Source organism: Oryctolagus cuniculus, chromosome 4, assembly GCF_051225735.1.
Source record: "Oryctolagus cuniculus isolate XC-2025 breed Fujian yellow rabbit chromosome 4, ASM5122573v1, whole genome shotgun sequence".
Lineage (NCBI taxonomy): Eukaryota > Metazoa > Chordata > Mammalia > Lagomorpha > Leporidae > Oryctolagus > Oryctolagus cuniculus.
The window spans coordinates 151,315,134-151,334,206 of record NC_142870.1 but is presented as its reverse complement, the minus strand read 5'-3'; the positions used below and the strand labels follow the sequence as shown (position 1 = coordinate 151,334,206).

Here is a 19,073-nt window from a genome sequence, read left to right as displayed (position 1 = left end):
TTACCATGGGGATTACATTTAATATCCTAAAGTTTGACTCTTAATTTGGATATAGGCCAACTATAATAACATACAGACTTGCTTCTTTACATCTCTGTTCCCATTCCTTTGTTTTTTTTTTTTTGTCATGAAATTAAATCTTTATACATGATTTATAAAAAAAAAAAACTCAAATTTTTAAATACGCTACCCCTTACCCTGTATAGAAAAGAAAATGTGAAGTTGTAAACTAAAGTTACAATAATACTAGTCGTTAGACTAACTGCTTTTTTAAAAAATATGTTGGTCTCTTATAGCAGATATTTGGCCTAGTAGTTTTTTTTTTTTTAAAGATTTATTTATTTACTTGAAAGTCTGAGTAGAGTTTCTCCCCCTCTCCCTCTTCTTCTCCTTCTCTCTCTGTGAGAGAGAGAGAGAGAGAGAGAGAGAGAGAGAGAGAGAGAGAGGTCTTCCATCTGCTGGTTCACTCCCCAGATGGCCGCAATGGCTGGAGCTGTGCCAATCTGAAGCCCGGAGCCAGGAGCTTCTTCCGGGTCTCCCATGTGGGTGCAGGGGCCCGGGGCTTGGGCCATCTTCTGCTTTCCCATGGCCTAGTAGTTGAGATGCTGCTTGGGGCACACACTTCCCATGAGAGTGCTGGGGGTTGCATCCTGGCTCTGCTCCCAATTCTAGCTTCTTGTTTGTGTGTACCTGGTAGGCAGCAGATGATAGGTAACCAAGTAGTTGGAGAGAAAAAAAATACAGAAACTTTCCACTGAAAAAGACCTGATGACACATCTACTAGACAAAGATGGATTAAATCTAAAAGATATGGAGAAAGTCAAGAAAATAGCATTTGGGGAAAAAAATGAAAATATAAAGACAGAAAAGAAAATCTAGAGAGAAAAAATATTCTAAAGCTGGAAATTTGAATAACTGATATGAAGAATTAACTAGAGAAATTCAAAGGCAGATAGGAAAAATGACCCTAAAGATAAGACAAAGGAAACTAGAATTTCAGGACAGAAAGAGGATTGAAGAAAAGAAAAAATTGGGGCTAGTGCTGTGGCACAGCGGGTTAAAGCCCTGGCCTGAAGTGCCAGTATCCCATGTGGGCACCAGTTCTAGTCCCGGCTGCTCCTCTTTCAATCCAGTTCTCTTCTGTGGCCTGGGAAAGCAGTGGAAGATGGCCCAAGTCCCTGGGCCCCTGCACCCACGTTGGAGACCCAAAAGAAGCTCCTGGCTCTGGGCTTCGGATTGGCGCAGCTCCAGCCATTGCGGCCATCTGGGGAGTGAACCAGCGGATAGAAGACCTCTCTCTCTGTAACTTTTTCAAATAAATAAAATAAATATTAAAAAAATACCTTAATGTATCAGTGGGACATTATCAAGTGGAAGTTCCAAGAGGAAATGAGAGAAGGGCAGGAAGAACATAGGAGCTCCTAGTGAGCTAGGAGTACCTGCCCTGAGAAAAATGCTGACAGGATTCCCCAAGTAGAAGTCAAGACACTAGACAGTAACCTGGAACCACATACATGAGATTTCAGTGAAGGTCAATAATGGGCAGTCAGATAAGGTGGTAGTATTACATGGATGATTTATAACTTTACTCTTTGTGCATGATTTTACAGACTGATTTAAAATTATTTATTTGAGAGGCAGAGAGAGAGAGAGAGAGAGAGAGAGAGAGAGATCTCTGTTTTACTGTAATTCTAAATGTGCACCACAACCAGGGCTAGGCCAGGCCAAAGCCAGAAGCCAGAACTCAGTGTAAGTTTCCCACAGAGGTAGCAGGGATCCAGCTGCGTGAGCTGCCTTTCATCTGCTGCCTACCAGGGTGCACGCTGACAAGAAGCCAGAATTGGGAGCAGAGTCAGGACTGAAACTCGGACACTCTAGTATGGGAGGTGAGTGTCGTAAGCTGCATCTAAACTACTAGACCAAATGCTTGCTTTTAAAAAGTAGTCTATGGACTAGTTTCTTTGTATGACGTGTGATTTTTTTGTTGTTGGTAGTGGTATAAATTGTTTGGGCAGTTAAGGCTAATAATGGATTAATTCTGGAAATTAGGTTCTCCCTCATCCACAGCTTTGCATCCTTTGCAGTTTTCTGGTTTTGATTTTGTTTTTGTTAGGTGGCCACTTTGCTCAGGAGCAGTCTTAAGGGTAAACTTGGACTTTGCTAACTCTTTCTGAGTTTGCACCTTTCCCTGAACATGTGTGGTGACTTTATAATTTCCCTTGAATTTGTGATTGCTTTTGAATATTTTAGTCTTTAATGTTGTCTGGTTCCCAGAAGGGAGAAAGAAAAATGAAAGGAGGTCAAAAAGGACACTGGAAGTCACAAAAGGGCTTTGTAGCAGTGGAGGGAGTTTCAGCAATAATTGCTGCCAATGCTCTGTTTGTACCTTTGTAATTTGAAACAATCATCAGAATTGCGGAAATCCTGGATATTTGGAAGATAGTATCCTTTTTACCCATGCAGGTTCCAAAAAGCTATGTCTAGGCTGTTCTGGAACACGCGTGGAATTTGTGTGATATGTGTACAACTGCCTACCCTGTACTGAGGGATGGAGAGCGGGTAGCTGTTAATTGTATGAAGAGCTGAGATTGACTGAAGTTAACCTCAGTTGACCAAAGTAAATTACCGTTTTCCTGCTTAAGCTTTCCCTTGGAAGTTGCAAGCTTTCAATAAGCTACAGAGTTCCAGAAGAGTTAAATTGGACAGATTCCGCAAGTCTAATTATTTTCAAATTCTTCCCAGAATTCTCTCCTGTCATTTACTTTAATGTTTTCTTTTTTCTTTAGTTTTTTTCTTTTTTTTTACAGACACTATCTAGTGTCTTTCTTACCCAGTCTTTTTGATCTTTTTTTAAAACTGGTGTTTTTAGACCCTGACAAAGTGATAACTAATATAGTCGGATTGCTACTTAGCATTTTTTTAAGATTTTATTTATTTATTTGAGAAGTAGAGTTACAGACAGAGGAAAGAGAGAGAGGTCTTCCATCCGCTGGTTCACTCCCCAAATGGCTGCAACGGCTGGAGCTGAGCCAATCCAAAACCAGGAGCCAGGAGCTTCCTCCAGGTCTCCTACGCAGGCGCAGGGGTCCAAGCACTTGGGCCTTCTTCAACTGCTTTCCCAGGCCATAGCAGAGAGCTGGATCGGAAGAGAAGCAGCTGGGACTTGAACCGCACCCATAAGACATTCTGGTGCACCAGGCTTAGGCTCCTACTTAGCATTTTTGTAACTGTTTTGTATCTATTGCTATTTTTTTTGTTCCTATTTTGTGTTATATTCTTTCTTTTGTGGTTTAGAGAATTTTATTTTCAAAAAGTCAACCATTGGGGGTGGTATCATTTACATAAATAAAATTCAGTGATACATGTTGATATTTTCTAAGTAAGCATTTATTACTTTAAATTGCCCAACTTTAAGTTTAGATAGATGGGTGAGCATTTTCAGCTGATTAACTCTAGATTACTAATATCCTGGGCAGTGAGATATTTGTTATGTTGTTATTCATAAAATGCGTTCCTCAGATACTAAGTTCCTTGAGTTATTATAGGTGTTCTTCCACCAAATGATACTTGGTCAAAAAAAATTTGGGAAACATTACTTGAAACAGCTAAATTGTTTTCTTTCTTTTATTTTAAGTTAAATTAAATTTTTTCTTTTCTTTTTTATTTGCTTGAGACGTAGAGGGGGAGGGAGAAACAGATGGACAGTGCTCCTATCACTGAGTCACTCACTAAATGTTTCTAAGGGCTAAAGCTGGGGCAGAGCTAAAGCCAGGAACTCAGTCCAGATTTCCCACATCGGTGGCAGGAGCCCAATTGTTTGAGCCATCATTGTTGCCTCCCAAAGTGTTGCCTGGACAGGAAGCTGGAGTCAGCAGCTGGAGCCAGGAATCGAACCCAGTCACTCTGAGGATGCACTCCAGGCATCTTAGTCACTAGGCCAAATGCCTACTCCCTAATTATTCTTTCCTTTCTTAATTAAAACTTTCTAAAAAATTATTTATTTGAAAGGCAGAGTTATAGAGAGTGGGAGAGATAAGAGATAGAAATTATTTTCCCTGTACTGGTTCATTCCCCAAGTGACCATAGCAGCCTGGGCTGTGCCAGGTCAAAGCCAGGAGCCTGGAACTCCATCCCAGTCTCCCATGTGGATGGAAGGGGCTCAAGTACCTGGACCATCTTCTCTTGCTTTCCCAAATTAACACTCATATAGGGTGCTGGTGTCCCAGGAGGCAGCTTAAACCACTGTGCTGTAATGCTTCCCCCCACACACTTCAGTTTACTTTGTAACTGACACATAATTATATAAACTTAGGGTACAGTGTGATAATTTAGTATATACTCTGTGTGGTGATCAGATCAAGATAAATAGCATTTCTGTCTCTCGGTCTCCCTCTTTTTTTTTTTTTTTTTTTTTAAAGATTCATTTGAAAGAGTTAGAGGGAGAGATAGATCAATCTTTCATCACTGGTTCTTGCCCCAGATGGCCAGAACAGTCAGGGTTGGGCCAGGCTGGAGCCAAGTGCTTCATGCAGGTTTCCCACGTGGATAGCAAGGGCCTAAACACTTGGGCCATCTTCCGCTGCTTTTCCCAGGCCATTAGAGGGAGCTGGATCAGAAGTGGAGCAGTCAGGATGTGAACCGGTGCTATATGGGATGCTGGCGTTGTAGGTGGTAGCTTTACCTACTGTGCCACAGTTCCAGCCCCAGCATTTTTGTCGCTTTATTTGTGTATCATTTCTTTATGTTTAGAGCCTCTAAACTCCTTTCTTCGTTCTTCATAAAATATTTAATAAGTTACTTTAAACCATTGTCACTCAGCTGCTGTAGAACACTATTTAACTGTATTTTGATATCCATTATCCAACCTCTTTCAATGGTCCTCCCTTCCCCTCCTACCCTTTCTGGCTGTAGTAATCACTATTGTACTCTATCATTCTTTGAGATGAACTGTTTCAGCTTCTACATATAAGTGGGAATATATAATATTTGTCTTCTTGTGACTGGCTTGTATCACTTAACATAATATTCTCCAGTTGCATCTGTTTTCCCACAAATGATAGAATTTTATCCTTTTTAATACTGAACAGTATTCTGTTGGATATTTATACCACATGTTCTTTGTCCATCTATCCATTGGTGTACACTTAAGTTGATTGCAAATCTTGGCTATTGTGAGGAGTACTACAGTAAATGGGGTGCAGGTATCTCTTTGATAAGCTGTTTTTTCCTTGTGGTACATATACCAGAAGTAAGATAGCAGGATTGTTATTATAGTTTTTAGATTTTTGAGAAATCTCCATACTTTTTTCCACAGTGACTATACTAACTTGCATTCCCATTAACAGTGTATACAATAAATTTTTCTCTACAAACTGACAGCATTTGCTATTTTTTGCCTTTTGGGGGGCAGAACACTCATTGTGGCTGAGTTGAGATGGTATGTTACTATGCTTTTAATTTCCATTTCCCTGATGATTAGTGATGTTGACCATGTTTCATAATACTTGTTGGCCATTCGTATATTCTTTTTGTCTATTCAGATCATTTGCCTGCATTTTTAATCAGATTATTTTGTTGGTAAGTTTTTGAGCTGCTTATATATTCTGGATAATCTTTGTCACAGTAATTTATGAAAATTTTCTCCAATTGTATGGGCCATTTCTTCACTATTGATTGATTTCTTTGTTGTATGAAGTTCTGGTTTGATAAAATTCCATGCATTCATTTTTGCTTTTGTTTATGCACTGATGGTCCTTTCTTTGAAAAATCATTGCATATAGTAATATCTTAACATGTTTCCACTATATTTTCATCTAATTGTTTCTCAGTTTCAGGTCTGACATTTAGGTTTTTGATCCATGTGGAGTTGATTTTTGTACATGATAAGAAATTAGGATATGGTTTCATTCATCTGCATGTGAATAACCAGTTTTTCCCTCAGCATTTATTAAGGAGGATGTCCTTTCTCCATTCATTGTTTTTGATGCCTTTGCCAGAAGTCAGCCAGCTCTGTATGAGTGGATTTATCTCTGTGTTCTCCATTCTGTCCCATTGATCTGTGTGTTGTTACGCCACTACCGTGGTGTCTTGTTTATTGTGGCTCTGAGCTGTGTCTTAAGATCAGGTACTGTGATTCTTCCAGCTTTGATCTTTTTGCTCAAGATTACTTTAGATATCAGTATCATTTGTGATTCCATGGGAACTTTAGGATTACTTTTTCTATTTCTGTTAGGAATGCCATTGTCATTTTTATTGAAATTCCATTGAATCTGTAAAATAATTCAGCATTTTAGAGCCCATAATAGCATGGGTTTGAGGCTTGGCAGCTTCACTTCCTGTCCAGCTCCCTGCAAATGTTCCTGGGAAAGCAGCAGAATATGGCCCACATGCTTGAGAGACTAGATGAAGTTCCAGTTTCCTGACTTAGGCCTGGCCTAGCCTCAGCTATTGCAGCCATTTGGGGTGTGAACCAGCAGGGGGAAGGTCTCTTTCTTTCTGTAACTATTGAGAACGAACTACTGAATGGTTTCAGACTTAGATCTTACATATTTTGTGAAATGGCAATTTTCTGTAATAGTTTAATAGTGTTTTTGAAATACAAACAAGTCTGTTGCATTTGATAATTTAAAATTCTGCAGACAGATGATTTAATATCTATTTCCTCAGTCTTTTAAAAATTATTATAAACTTAATTTGAATTGAGAGATTATACGTAACCATCCATGCATACAATGTAGATTGATTAAATCAAATTAATGTCTTGCTCATTCATTTTCTTGTGGTGAAATCTTTGAAATTTACATTTTTAGCTATTTCGGAATGCATAGTATGTTTTTATTGACTATATCATCCTGGTGTGCAGTAGGTCTCACAAACTTAGCCTTTTTTTTTTTTTTTTTTTTTTTTTTTTTTTTTTTTTTTTTACAGGCAGAGTGGATAGTGAGAGAGAGACAGAGAGAAAGGTCTTCCTTTTGCCGTTGGTTCACCCTCCAATGGCCGCCAAGGCTGGCGCTCTTCGGCCGGCGCACCGCGCTGATCCAAAGGCAGGAGCCAGGTGCTTCTCCTGGTCTCCCATCGGGTGCGGGGCCCAAGCACTTGAGCCATCCTCCACTGCGCTCCCGGGCCACAGCAGAGAGCTGGCCTGGAAGAGGGGCAACCGGGACAGAACCCGGCGCCCCAACCGGGACTAGAACCCGGTGTGCCGGCGCCGCTAAGTGGAGGATTAGCCTATTGAGCCACGGCGCCGGCCAACTTAGCCCTTTTTTTACACTGATTGTTTATTTGATGGCAGAGAGAAGGAGCTCCCATCCACTGATCCACTTGGTCAAATGCCTGCAGTGACCTGGGCTAAGCCCAGCATGGCCAGCAGCTGAGAACTCAGTCTGGGTGTCCTGCATGGGTGGCAGGGACCCAACTACTTGTACCATCACTGCTTCCCCCCAGTTTGCACTTTAGCAGGAAGCTAGAATCAGAAGCAGGCTGAGACTCTTAACCTAGGCACTCCCGTTAGGGATGTAGGCACAACTGCCAAATGCTCTACCCCCGGTTCTCCTTCTGATTGAAACTTTGTACCCTTTGACCAAAACTCTATTCTCTCCCTCTTCCACCTCCCTTCCCTTCCCCTCCCCATCCTCTGTTCACCACTTTTCTACTGGCTACTTCACGAATTCAAGTTTTTTAGATCCCACATATAAATGAGATCATACAGTTTTTATCCTCTGTGCCTTGCTTATTTCCCCAAGCTTTATATCTTCCAGGATCTTCCGTGTTTCAGTAAAGGACAGGATTTTTTTTTTTCCTGTTGTACTGCCTGAGTAGTGCATTGTGTGTATGTGCCACATTATCTTCATCCAATCACCTATTCACAGACACTTGGACTGATTCCTTATCTTGGCTGTTAGGAATAATGCTGCAGTGAACATGGTAAGGGAAAATAATGGACATTGAATATGGAGTTTTTCATATAGGCCTTAATTGGGGTGAGGTGTATTTATTACTCTTAGGTCTAATTTGTTAGAATTTTTATAATGAAAGGATGCGGAGTTTTTTGTCAAGTGCCCTTTCATCATCTGTTGAAATAATCATCTGGTTTTTGTGTTTCTGTTAATTCTGTTAATATGAAGTATAGTGTTTATTGGTTTGCTTATCTTGAACCATCCTTGCATCTCTGTAATAAACCCCAGTTGAACATCATGAATGATCTTTTTAATGTGCTGTGGAATTCAGTTTGCTGCTATTTTATTGAGGATTTTTGCATCTGTGTTCTTCAGAGATACCGGCTTATAGTTTTGTTTATTTTGTACCTGGATAATTTTGGCTTCATGAAATGAGTTTGGATATATTTCTACCCCTTGAAGTTTTCAATGAATTTGAGAATAATTGATAGTAGTTCTTTAGATGTTTCCTAGAGTTTCAGCAATGAAGCTGTGAGATCCTGGGCTTTCCTTTGATGTGAAATTTTCTGTTCTAATCTGAACTCCTTTCTCTTTATTGCTTTATTCAGGTTTTCTGTTTCTTCTTGAGTCAGTCTTGGTAGGTTGTATGTTCTTGAGCTTACACATTTTTCTTGGTTATCAATTTGTTGTCATATATTTGATCATAGTAGTTTCTTATCGATTGTGTCTCCTTTGTATAAAAAGTCTGTGGTATTATCTTTTCTGAGTTTTTGTATTTGTGTTTTTTATCTTAGTGTAGTTAAAGGATTTGTCTTTTTTTTCCCTAACAAGCCAACTCTTAGTTTTGTAGATTTTTTTCTATTTCTCTATAATCTCTTGTTTGTTTCTACTCAGTTTTGTTATTGTAATCCTTCTGCTAACTTTGAGCCTAGTTTGTTTCTTTTTCAGGTTATAACATTGGATTATTTGATATCTTCTTTTTTTGATACAAGTACTTCTCACCATAAGGTTGATATGTTGTGTTTCCATATTTTTTTAAAAGATTTTGTTATTTATTTGAAAGAATTATAGCAAGAGAGGAAAAGAAGGGGAGAGAGCGCGAGAGCAAGAACGAGCTTCCATCCACTTGTTCACACCCCAAATGATCATAATGACTGAGACTGGGCCACTCTGAAGCCAGGAGCCAGGAACCTCATCTGAGTCTTGCATGTGGGGGCAGAGACCCAAGCACTTTTGCCATTCTCTACTGCTTTCCTAGGCCAGTAGCAGGGAGCTGGGTCAGAAGTGGAGCACACGGAACCATATGGGATGCTGCATACAGTGGCTTAACCTACTGCACCACAGCACTGGCCCCTCCATTTTCATTTGTCTTGGGTGTTGTCCATTTCTTCTTGATTTCTTCATTGACTCATTGATTTTTCTGAAGCATATTGCTTAATTTCCACATATTTATGATTTTTCATTTCATGGCCATGCAGTGGAAATGTACTGCATATGTTTTCAGTCTTTTTACATTTGAGACTTACTGTGTGACCTAACATATGACCTAATCTGGAGAATGTTCCTGCATGCACTTAAGAATAATGTATATTATTTGACTGTTGGTTAAAATATTATGTGGATGTCTGTCATTTAGTTTAAAGTGTAATTTAAGTCCAGTGTGTATGTCCTTATTGATTTTTCTGTGTGATTTGTTCATTGTTGAAATTAAGGTATTGAAGTCCCTACTATTACTGTATTGTTATCTGTCCCTTGAGATCATGTACTTTATATATTTATGCTCTAATGTTAATTGTATATTTATTTATAATTGTTATAGGCTCTTGATGAATCGTTATTTTTATCATTATATAATTACCCACTCTGTCTCTTTACAATTATTGACATGATCTACTTTGTCTCATATAATTACAGTTACACTTGACATCTTTTGGCTTTTTTCCATCAGTATCTTGATTTTATCCCTTCATTTTCAGTCTGTTTTTCCTCACTAATAAAGTGCATCTTTTATGGACAACACATAGCTGGATCTTTGGGCTTTTTTGTTGCTTTTTTACAAATTCATCTTTTTGGTTGATAAATTTGAGTCATTTGCATTCAAGGTAATCATTGATAGGTGAGGACTGGCTACAGATATTTTGTAATCTGTTTTCTGATTGTTTTGTTGTATATTTTTTTTTCTCTTGCTGTCTTCCTTGGAAGTTTGATGGTTTGATGGGTTTTTGATTTTTTTTTTTAATTGGTGGTATGCTTTGAATCGTTGAATCTTTTCTGGGTCTTGTGTAACTACTTAGGGTTTTTCTTTTAAGATTCATGTATTTATTTGAAAGAGTTACAGATTTAGAAAGAGAGTGAGAGACAGAGACAGATATCACCCATCCTCTGGTTCACTCTTCAGATGGCCAAAATGGCATGTACTGAGGTAGACCAAAGTTAGGAACCAGGCGTTTCTTCCAGGTTTCCCATGTGTGTGGCGGGGGCCTAAACACTTGGGCCATCTTCTACTGCTCTTCACAGGCCATTGAAAGTGGAGCAGCCAGGACCTGAACCAGCACCCATATGGGATGCTGGTGATGCAGGCAGTGACTTTACCTGTTATACCACAATGCCACCCCCGAACTTAGAGATATTTGTTTTGTAGTTACCAGGAGGCTTACATAAAACATTTTTCTAGTAGAGTACTCTGAAGTGACAACAACTTCAATAACACTCACAAGTTCTGCACTTTCCCCCTCATTTACATTTTATGATTTGGATAGCAAAGGTTAATGTTTTTATGTCATTTGTTCCCCTTAGTAATTTATTGAAGCTACAGTTATTTTTGATAGTTTTGTGTTTTAACCTTCATATTTACTATAAAATTGCTTTACATACCACCTTTACAGTAAATTAGTGACATTTTATCCAAGCTTAAAGAACTGGATTCCTTTGTATATGTTTCTAATCTCTTGCTACTTTAACAGTTTATTATCTTTGATCTTTTTCTCTCAACATTTTTATTTAAGAGACAAGAGACAGTGATCTCCCACTTGGTGGTTTGTTCCTGGAAGCCCACAACAGCCCAGAGTGGGTCCGTGCCAAAGTTCATGGTGGGGACTCAGTCTAGGGTCTCCCATGTCCATGGGTGGCAGCAGCCCAACCACTTGAGCTATCACCTGCTGTCTCCCAGGGTGTTCATCAGTAGGAACCTGGAATTAGGAGACAGAGCTGGGACTCAGACTCAGATAACTCCTATTTGGGATGCAAGTTGTCTCAGCTAGAGTTTTCAAAACACTTGGAAAATGCTTGCCCACCTGTGATTTTTGATAGTTTGATTATAATGTACCTTGATGAACTCTTTGATTTGAATTTTGTTGGCAAATTCTGAGGTTCCTATACCTGAATGTTGACATATTTCCCCATATTTGGAAAAGTAGAACCACTATTTTCCTTTCTTTAAAAAATATTTATTTATTTATTTATTTGAAAGAGTTACACAGAGAGGCAGAGAGAGAAACCATCTGCTGGTTCCCTCCCCAGTTGGCCGCAATGGCTGGAGCTAGGCCTATCTGGAGCCAGGAGCCAGGAACTTCTTCTGGGTCTCTCACACGGGTGCAGGGGCCCAAGGACTTGGACCATCTTCTTCTGCTATCCCAGGCCATAGCAGAGAGCTGGATTGGAAGTGGGGCAGCTGGAACTCGAACCAGTGTCCATATGGGATGCTGGCACTACAGGCAGTGGCTTGACCCACTACGCCACAGCAGTGGCCTCATAGAACCAGTATTTTCTTAAGTATGGTTTCTTTTTTCTCTCTCTTCTACCTCTTATATGCAAGTAGTTCTGTGAATTGTGAACCATATTCTCATATGCCCTCTTCATTCTTTTTTCTTTTTGCTTCTCTCAGAGGGTAAGTTTAAATGTCCTGTCTCTAGCTCACTGATTCTTTCTTCTGCTTGATTAAATCTGCCTTTAAAGCTTTCTGCCAAATTTTTTCAGTTCAATTATTGTACCCTTTATTTGCACATTTTCTTTTTTTATTGTTCTTGTTTCTTTGTCCAAGTTTTCACTTTCATCATAAATCATTTCCCAAATTTTATTTAATACTCTATCCACATTTTGTGTATATAGAAAAAAGTTGCTCTTAATTTCTTTAAGATTATTATTTTTATTATGGGATAAGGAGTTTTTTTAAAAGATGTGTTTATTTGAAAGTCAGAGTTACACAGAGAGAGAAGGAGAGGCAGAGAGAGAGAGAGAGGTCTTCCATCCACTGGTTCACTCCCCAAGTGGCCACAACAGCCGGAGCTGCACTGATCCGAAGCCAGGATCCAGGAGCTTCCTCGGGGTCTCCCACACAGGTGCAGGGGCCCAAGGACTTGGGCCATCTTCTGCTTTTCCAGAGCAGAGAGCTGGATTGGAAGTGGAGCAGCCAGGACTCGAACCTGCACCGATATGGGATGCCAACACTGTAGGCGGAGGCTTTACCCACTATACCATAGAGGCAGCCCCAAGATTATTCTTAATTCTTTGTCATTTCATAGATCTCCGTTTCTTCAGGGTCCATCATTTAAGCTTTATTAGTTCCTTTTGATGGTGTCACATTGACCTGATTCTTCATAATTCTTGTGTTCTTGTGTTGCTGTCTGCATTTTGCATGGAAATAACCGTATCTTCAGGTTTGTTGGTGTTCTTTGGTGATGATAGCTCTTCAGCAATCCAGCATGAGTTTCTTGCTGGGGTAGCTGATAGCATCTGTGGACCAGCAGAATTTGCTGTCAGTTTCTGTAGTTGGCTTGTCCAACTGAGGTTGAGTGGAGCTGCTGTGGTGCAGTGACGTGATAGATGATGGCTGGGATCTGTGATCACCTCTAACAGAGGTGTATTCTCTGACTGAATAGCACTGCTGTCCCAGGCTGGGCTCTGAGGGATAGGCAAGGTCTCTGGGTTTACTGCATCGCAATCTTTGCTTCCTCACCACACCACCCCCACCCCCAAAATGATAATGTGGGCATAGTGTTGTTTGCTGTACTGAGGAAGTCTCTCACAGAGCTTTGAGACTGGTTGGAGATCTTATAAGCTACTAGGGTCAGGTGGGGCTGGATACTGCCCTATGCACATACTCACTGTCATGTACTTGCTTCAGGTCTAGGGAACCCTAAAGTGGAGCATCCAGGCTGATGAAGCTGGCTAGGGACTCAAGCATGGCAGACCTGTCTACTGTGCTTCTTGCAGAGTGACGTTGGTTTCTGTAGTGAGGCACCTCAGAGCCACTAACTAAGATCCTTTACTGCTCACTGGGACCTCTGTCCGTGCTTCTGGCCCTGTGTAGCTGACCCCAGATGATTGAGGCCTTTCAGTACTCTCAGTGCTTTCTGGGACTGTCTGAAACATTCCCAGGGGCTGGAGAAGCTGAATGTCCTCCTCTGGTTTTCTTTTCTCACTGTAGAAACCATGCTCCCAGGAAAATTCTCTGTGGAGCAGTATGCTGGTTTGGGGGAGGGGTGACACAGTCAAAGGAAAATGATTCCTCTTACCCTTCCAACGTGGCTTTTCTCAGTTCTTTCATCCAAGAGGGTATCTCAGCCTCTCTCCACAGTGCTAGGGTATTTACAAAGATATTCTTCTCTATGGATAGATGATAGTTGGATTTCTGTGAGGAAATCTGGAACTAGGGAACTCTATTTCTTCCAATTTCTTAACATCATTCCTAGTTGTGATTCTTGTAGGCCCTGTTACTGATGTATATTATAATTCTGGTGTTTTATTTCTCTAGTATGAAAAGCAGGTGGGTCTTAATTGGAAGTATCCAGTAACTACTAAATTTGTAGGATGAAGTAAATTCAGTACTTGGAATAGGGTGCCCAGTGTATCTGTCATTTCAGTAGTGTTGTTGTTTTTTTTTTTTACAGGCAGAGTGGACAGTGAGAGAGAGAGAGAGACAGAGAGGTCTTCCTTTTGCCGTTGGTTCACCCTCCAGTGGCCACGGCGGTCGGCGTGCTGCAGCCGGCGCACTGCACTGATCCAAAGGCAGGAGCCAGGTGCTTCTGGTCTCCCATGGGGTGCAGGGCCCAAGCACCTGGGCCATCCTCCACTGCACTCCCTGGCCACAGCAGAGAGCTGGCCTGGAAGAGGGGCAACCGGGACAGAATCCGGCACCCCGACCGGGACTAGAACCCGGTGTGCCGGCGCCTCAGGCGGAGGATTAGCCTATTGAACCGTGGTGCCGGCCAGTAGTGTTGTTTTATAATGCAGCAGTGTCTGAATTAAAACATGATAAATTCTAAAATGCCTGTCTCAGGGAGAGAACTGTTCATTTTGTGGGATAGTTGGCACTGGAAAGGGATCCAAGAGATCAGGTAGTTAGATCACCTCAGTTGCAGATGAAACAAAACTTCTCTTGGTGCAGGGTCATAAGGATAGCTGGGCAGTCATACAACTTACTTTATAAAGGTAGAGAAAAGTGAGTCCAGTAAATACTAGGCAGGGTCAGCTGAGGTATGTAGAATAGAAAATGAACATTGAAAAGTGAGATACACATATTCAGCTGGGAAGTTTTAGTCTGAGAACAATATGAATAAAAGAAAAAGCCAAAAGTGATAGGAGCAAGAGAGTGACCAGTAGATGTAAATAAGGAACAGTAGAGAAAGAAATTACCAAGAAAATTCTGCCTCCATTGATATTTTTTTTAAGATTTATTTATTTATTTGAAAAGTAGAGTTACAGAGAAAGTGAGACAGAGATCTTCAGTCTGCTATTTTACTCCACAAATGGCCTCAATGACCAGGGTTAGGGCAGGGTAGAACCTGGATCCAGGAGCTGCTTATGGGTCTCTCGCATGGGTGCAGGGTCCCAAGGACTTGGATCATTCTCTCCTGCTTTTCTAGGCACAAATTTCCCAGGCTGGAGTTGGGTGCCAGAGCTGGAAATTGAACCCTGGCACTCCCATGTGGCACCTATGGGAGAGGTGAAGGGTTTTCTTAATCACTAGGCTAAATGTCTTCTCCTGGAAGCAGGTGTTTAATGTTTTTTGTGTCTCAGCTACAGCCAATTCAGTAGCACCTTCTTGGGAGATAGCTTACCTTTACTGAGTCTGTGGTATTCAATTCAGTGATCACAGAAACAACTTGTTTTTTTTCATTCCTATTTCATCAGTATAAACACTATTTAAATGAATCATGTCATTAGAATCACAGATACAATTAACATGAACAGTTGTGGTACTAAACACACTTTACCCTTAGTAAACATAACCCCATTATTAAAGCAAAGATGTGTGGGCTTATTAGCGGTACATTACTGGTTTAAAATACTTGATGTGCCAGAGTCCTCATTATTTGACTCAGAAAATCAAGAATATTGGTTTAGATATGTCAGTTAAATAAAGGTTGATTAAAAGCTCCTGTCTTACATAACTTTAGGTAACTCTTTCCTGGGCATTTAAATTGTTTCCAGCATTTTGCTTTCTGTAATCATCCAATAAATATACTTATTCATTGTATCTGCACATTTTAGTAACTATTTACATCTTTTTTTTTTTTAAGATTTTTTTTAAAAATTTATTTGAGAGAGAGCGTTACAGAGAGAGGGAGAGACTAAGAAAAAGGTCCTCCATCCATGGGTTCACTCCCTAAATGGCTGCAACAGCCAGAGTTGGGCCGATCCGAAGCCAGGAGCCAAGAGCTTCCTCTGGGTCACCCATGTGGGTGCAGGGGCCCAAGCGCTTGGGCTAACCTCTTCTGCTTACCAGGCCATAGCAGGGAGCCAGATCAGGAGAGGAGCAGCCAGCGCCCATATGGGATGCTAGTGCCGCAGGTGGAGGCTTAGCCAACTATGCCACAGCGCCAGCCCTATCTTCATCTTTAAAAAAAATTCCTTGAAGTGTATTGCTGTGTATAAGGAAATACTCATTTTTTTCATTTTTATAGATTTTTCTGAAGGGAATCTTATTGCCTAGTTTCCAGCATTTAACTGTAGTAAAATAAAATATGACACATAAATTTTCTTCTAAAATTAGCCAGTTCCCCCTTTTTTTTTTAACTTGATTTATAGAGAGGAAAAAGCATGATCATATGAGTCATCTAACACATTAATAGTGTTCGAAGTATTGAGTCACAGAATTACAGACATCTCTCATATACAAATGACTCATTTTCCTTGTCCCTGTGCTATCTGAACATGATAAACTATGTTCACTAGATACAGTCCTCAGTTTGGTTATATCTGATCATATTTAAAACTGTTAAGAGTAAAACTGAAAAGTCTAGACACAGAGTCCTTTTTAGCAAATGATTAAAATAGGACCCATATTTGAATAAATCCAGATATTTTAGTGTTAGCAAGATGTAGAGCATTCTATTACTTGGCAGTATATATTAAAATTAAAATAAAAAAAGTGCTCTCTTGGGGCCTGCGCTGTGGCGTAGCAGGTAAAGCCGCCGCCTGCAGTACCAGCATCCCATATGGGCGCCAGTTCGAGTCCCGGCTACTCTACTTCCGATCCAGCTCTCTGCTATGGCCTGGGAAAGCAGTAGAAGATGGCCGAAGTCCTTGGTCCCTGCACCCATGCTGGAGACCTGGAAGAAGCTCCTGGATCCTGACTTCAGATTGGCCCAGCTCTGGCTATTGTAGCCATCTGGGGAGTGAACCAGCAGATGGAAGACCTCTCTCTCTCTCTCTCTCTGCCTCTGCCTCTCTGTGATTCTGCCTTTCAAATAAATAAATCTTTAATTTCCACAAGACCACTTTTTTTTTTTTAAATCATGGTTTGAGAGACGGAAGCCATCAGCTTACTAATAAGTAGTTTGACATCCATAGCCCTATATCACCCTCTTTTGAGTACTTTTTGTAAGGACAAAAACAGTATCACAATTAAAATTAAAATTAAATTATAATAACATAATTATAATTAAAATTAAATTATAACTTATAATTACAATTAAATTATAATTATAATTTATAGTTATACTTTATAATTTAATTATAATTTAGAGTTATGATTAAAATTATAAGAAGAAATATACAAAGAGACCACAATTTTAAGTTACATATATCTTTATAATATCTCTATATACTATAGCTAAGCCTTTTTTAGATTCTCTATAGATATATAACCTTTCTTTTGCCTAGCATGGGTTTTTGATTTTATAGTTTTTTTCCCAGTATATTCTTAGTGTTCCCAACCATTCTTTCTTAGAGTAATTGACTTTCCTAAACCAAAAAATTATTTTAAAGTGAAATAAAATTTTCATTTTTAAAAAGTGATTTATTTATTTGAAAAGCTGAGTGATGGGGAGAACAGAGAGGGAAGGAGGGAGGCCGAGTAGGTGGAGGGGAGAGACAGAAAGGCAGAGAGCGAGCTAGAGAGATCTTCCTTCCACTGATTCACTTTCCAGATGGCTGCGGCAGGCCAAAGCTAGGAGCCTGGAACTGCATCCTAGTCTCCCACGTGGGTAGCAGATAAACCATCATCTGCAGCCTTCCCAGGCGCATTAGCAAGAAGCAGGATGGGAAGCAGTGCAGCTGGGATTGGAACTGGTTCTCTGATACGGGATGCTAGTGGCATTGCAAGTGGCGGCTTAACCCACTGCACTGCAACACCAGCCCTGAATTTGTCATATATATTTTTTTAAATTTTGGAAATGGTAACTGTATTCTAATATGGGTAGAGGATCCCGAAATAAAGTATCTAAAATTAAAAAAAAATTTTTTTTGACAGGCAGAGTTAGAGAGAGACAGAAAGAAAGGTCTTTTTCCATTGGTTCACCCCCCAAGTGGCTGCTACGGCCGGTGCGTTGCGGCCAGTGTGCAGCACCGATCCGAAGCCAGGAGCCAGGTCCTTCCTCCTGGTCTCCCATGCGGGTGCAGGGCCCAAGGACCTGGGTCATCCTCCACTGCCCTCCTGGGCCACAGCAGAGAGCTGGATTGGAAGAGGAGCAACCGGGACAGAACCGGCGCCCCAACAGAGACTAGAACCCCGGGGTGCCAGCGCCGCAGGCAGAGGATTAGCCTAGTGAGCCGCGGCACCAGCCAAAAAAAATTTTTTTTTGACAGGCAGAGTTAAACAGTGAGAGAAAGGTCTTTCTTCCTTTGGTTCACCTCCCAAATGGCCACTACGGTGGGCGCACTGCGCTGATCCAAAACCAGGTGCTTCTTCCTGGTCTCCCATGTGGGTGCAGGGCCCAAGCACTTGGGCCATCCTCCACTGCCTTCCTGGGCCACAGCAGAGAGCTGGACTGGAAGAGGAGCAACTGGGACAGAATCTGGGGCCCTGACCGGGACTAGAACCCAGGGTGCCAGTGCCGCAGGTGGAGGATTAGCCAAGTGAGCCGCGGCGCTGGACTAAAATTTTTTTTTATTTATATATTTCACTGTAGTGCTTTGAGAATAAAATGACATCTGTGTACTAGATCATACATACATCAGCAGTAAGGTTAACTTTTCAATTCTCCACTGTTTAAATATTTAGTTTTTTTGTAGGAGATGTAGCATGTAAGATGGACATGCCAAATAATTTTGGGTGTTTTTCGTAATCCTTTTTTATCAATAGTATTTTATCAACCTCGATGTTAATAGAACTGTTAAGTTAACCTGGGTGATAGAGTGTTTGTGGGGGAGAATCATTCAGTTGTGTTACACTGCAGTTTTTGCTAATTTCACATACACCAATAAGGAACTTGCCATAATTAAAGACAAGCTAGTGCTTGTTGCACGGTGATAAATTCTTTTGAAAATACTGGTTAGCCCACTTATATGTGAAAAATGTCCTTTTTATTTACACAGAAGAAAAAATATTCTGAAAGTTATTTGGCCTTGCTATGTCAAAAAGTCAACTGTACAAAGTTAACCCTAAAATTATAATTTTAGAAGTCTATTAGAAAAGAAATCATGCATTTTTATTATTAATTATGCAGAGGCTTAAAACTGTTGCAAGACCATATAATATATTAGCTTTTATACTGCTGATGTGTGAAAGCACACTTAATTAGAATAATAAATCTGTTAATTGCACCTTTATGTATCACACTAGAGAGACAAATGCCACAAGGTCTACAGAAACATTCAGTTCTGAGCACTCAAATGGCAGAGTAGCTTTATGTTGTAATCTTTCACATACAGAATAACAAAAGGGAAAAATTTTGCAGCCTCACATTACAAAAAATACTGCTGTAAAATATTAATAAGGGGTAAAAGGATATTATA

The 19,073-nt window shown here is 40.4% G+C and overlaps 1 protein-coding gene across 12 annotated transcripts in view; it reads left to right on the top strand.

Moving 5' to 3' along the window:
* The window catches only part of ANKRD28 (ankyrin repeat domain 28), a 184,858-nt gene that overhangs the window by 82,088 nt on the left and 83,697 nt on the right, over positions 1-19,073 (top strand). The window contains exon 1 of one of the 12 annotated variants that reach the window (XM_070072835.2): positions 1,871-1,886. The exons of the other annotated variants lie outside the window; for them this stretch is intronic. The gene's annotated coding sequence lies outside the window, so the exon portion shown is untranslated. Of the gene's footprint in view, positions 1-1,870; positions 1,887-19,073 lie in introns of those variants that run through there. 12 annotated transcript variants of the gene reach the window in all.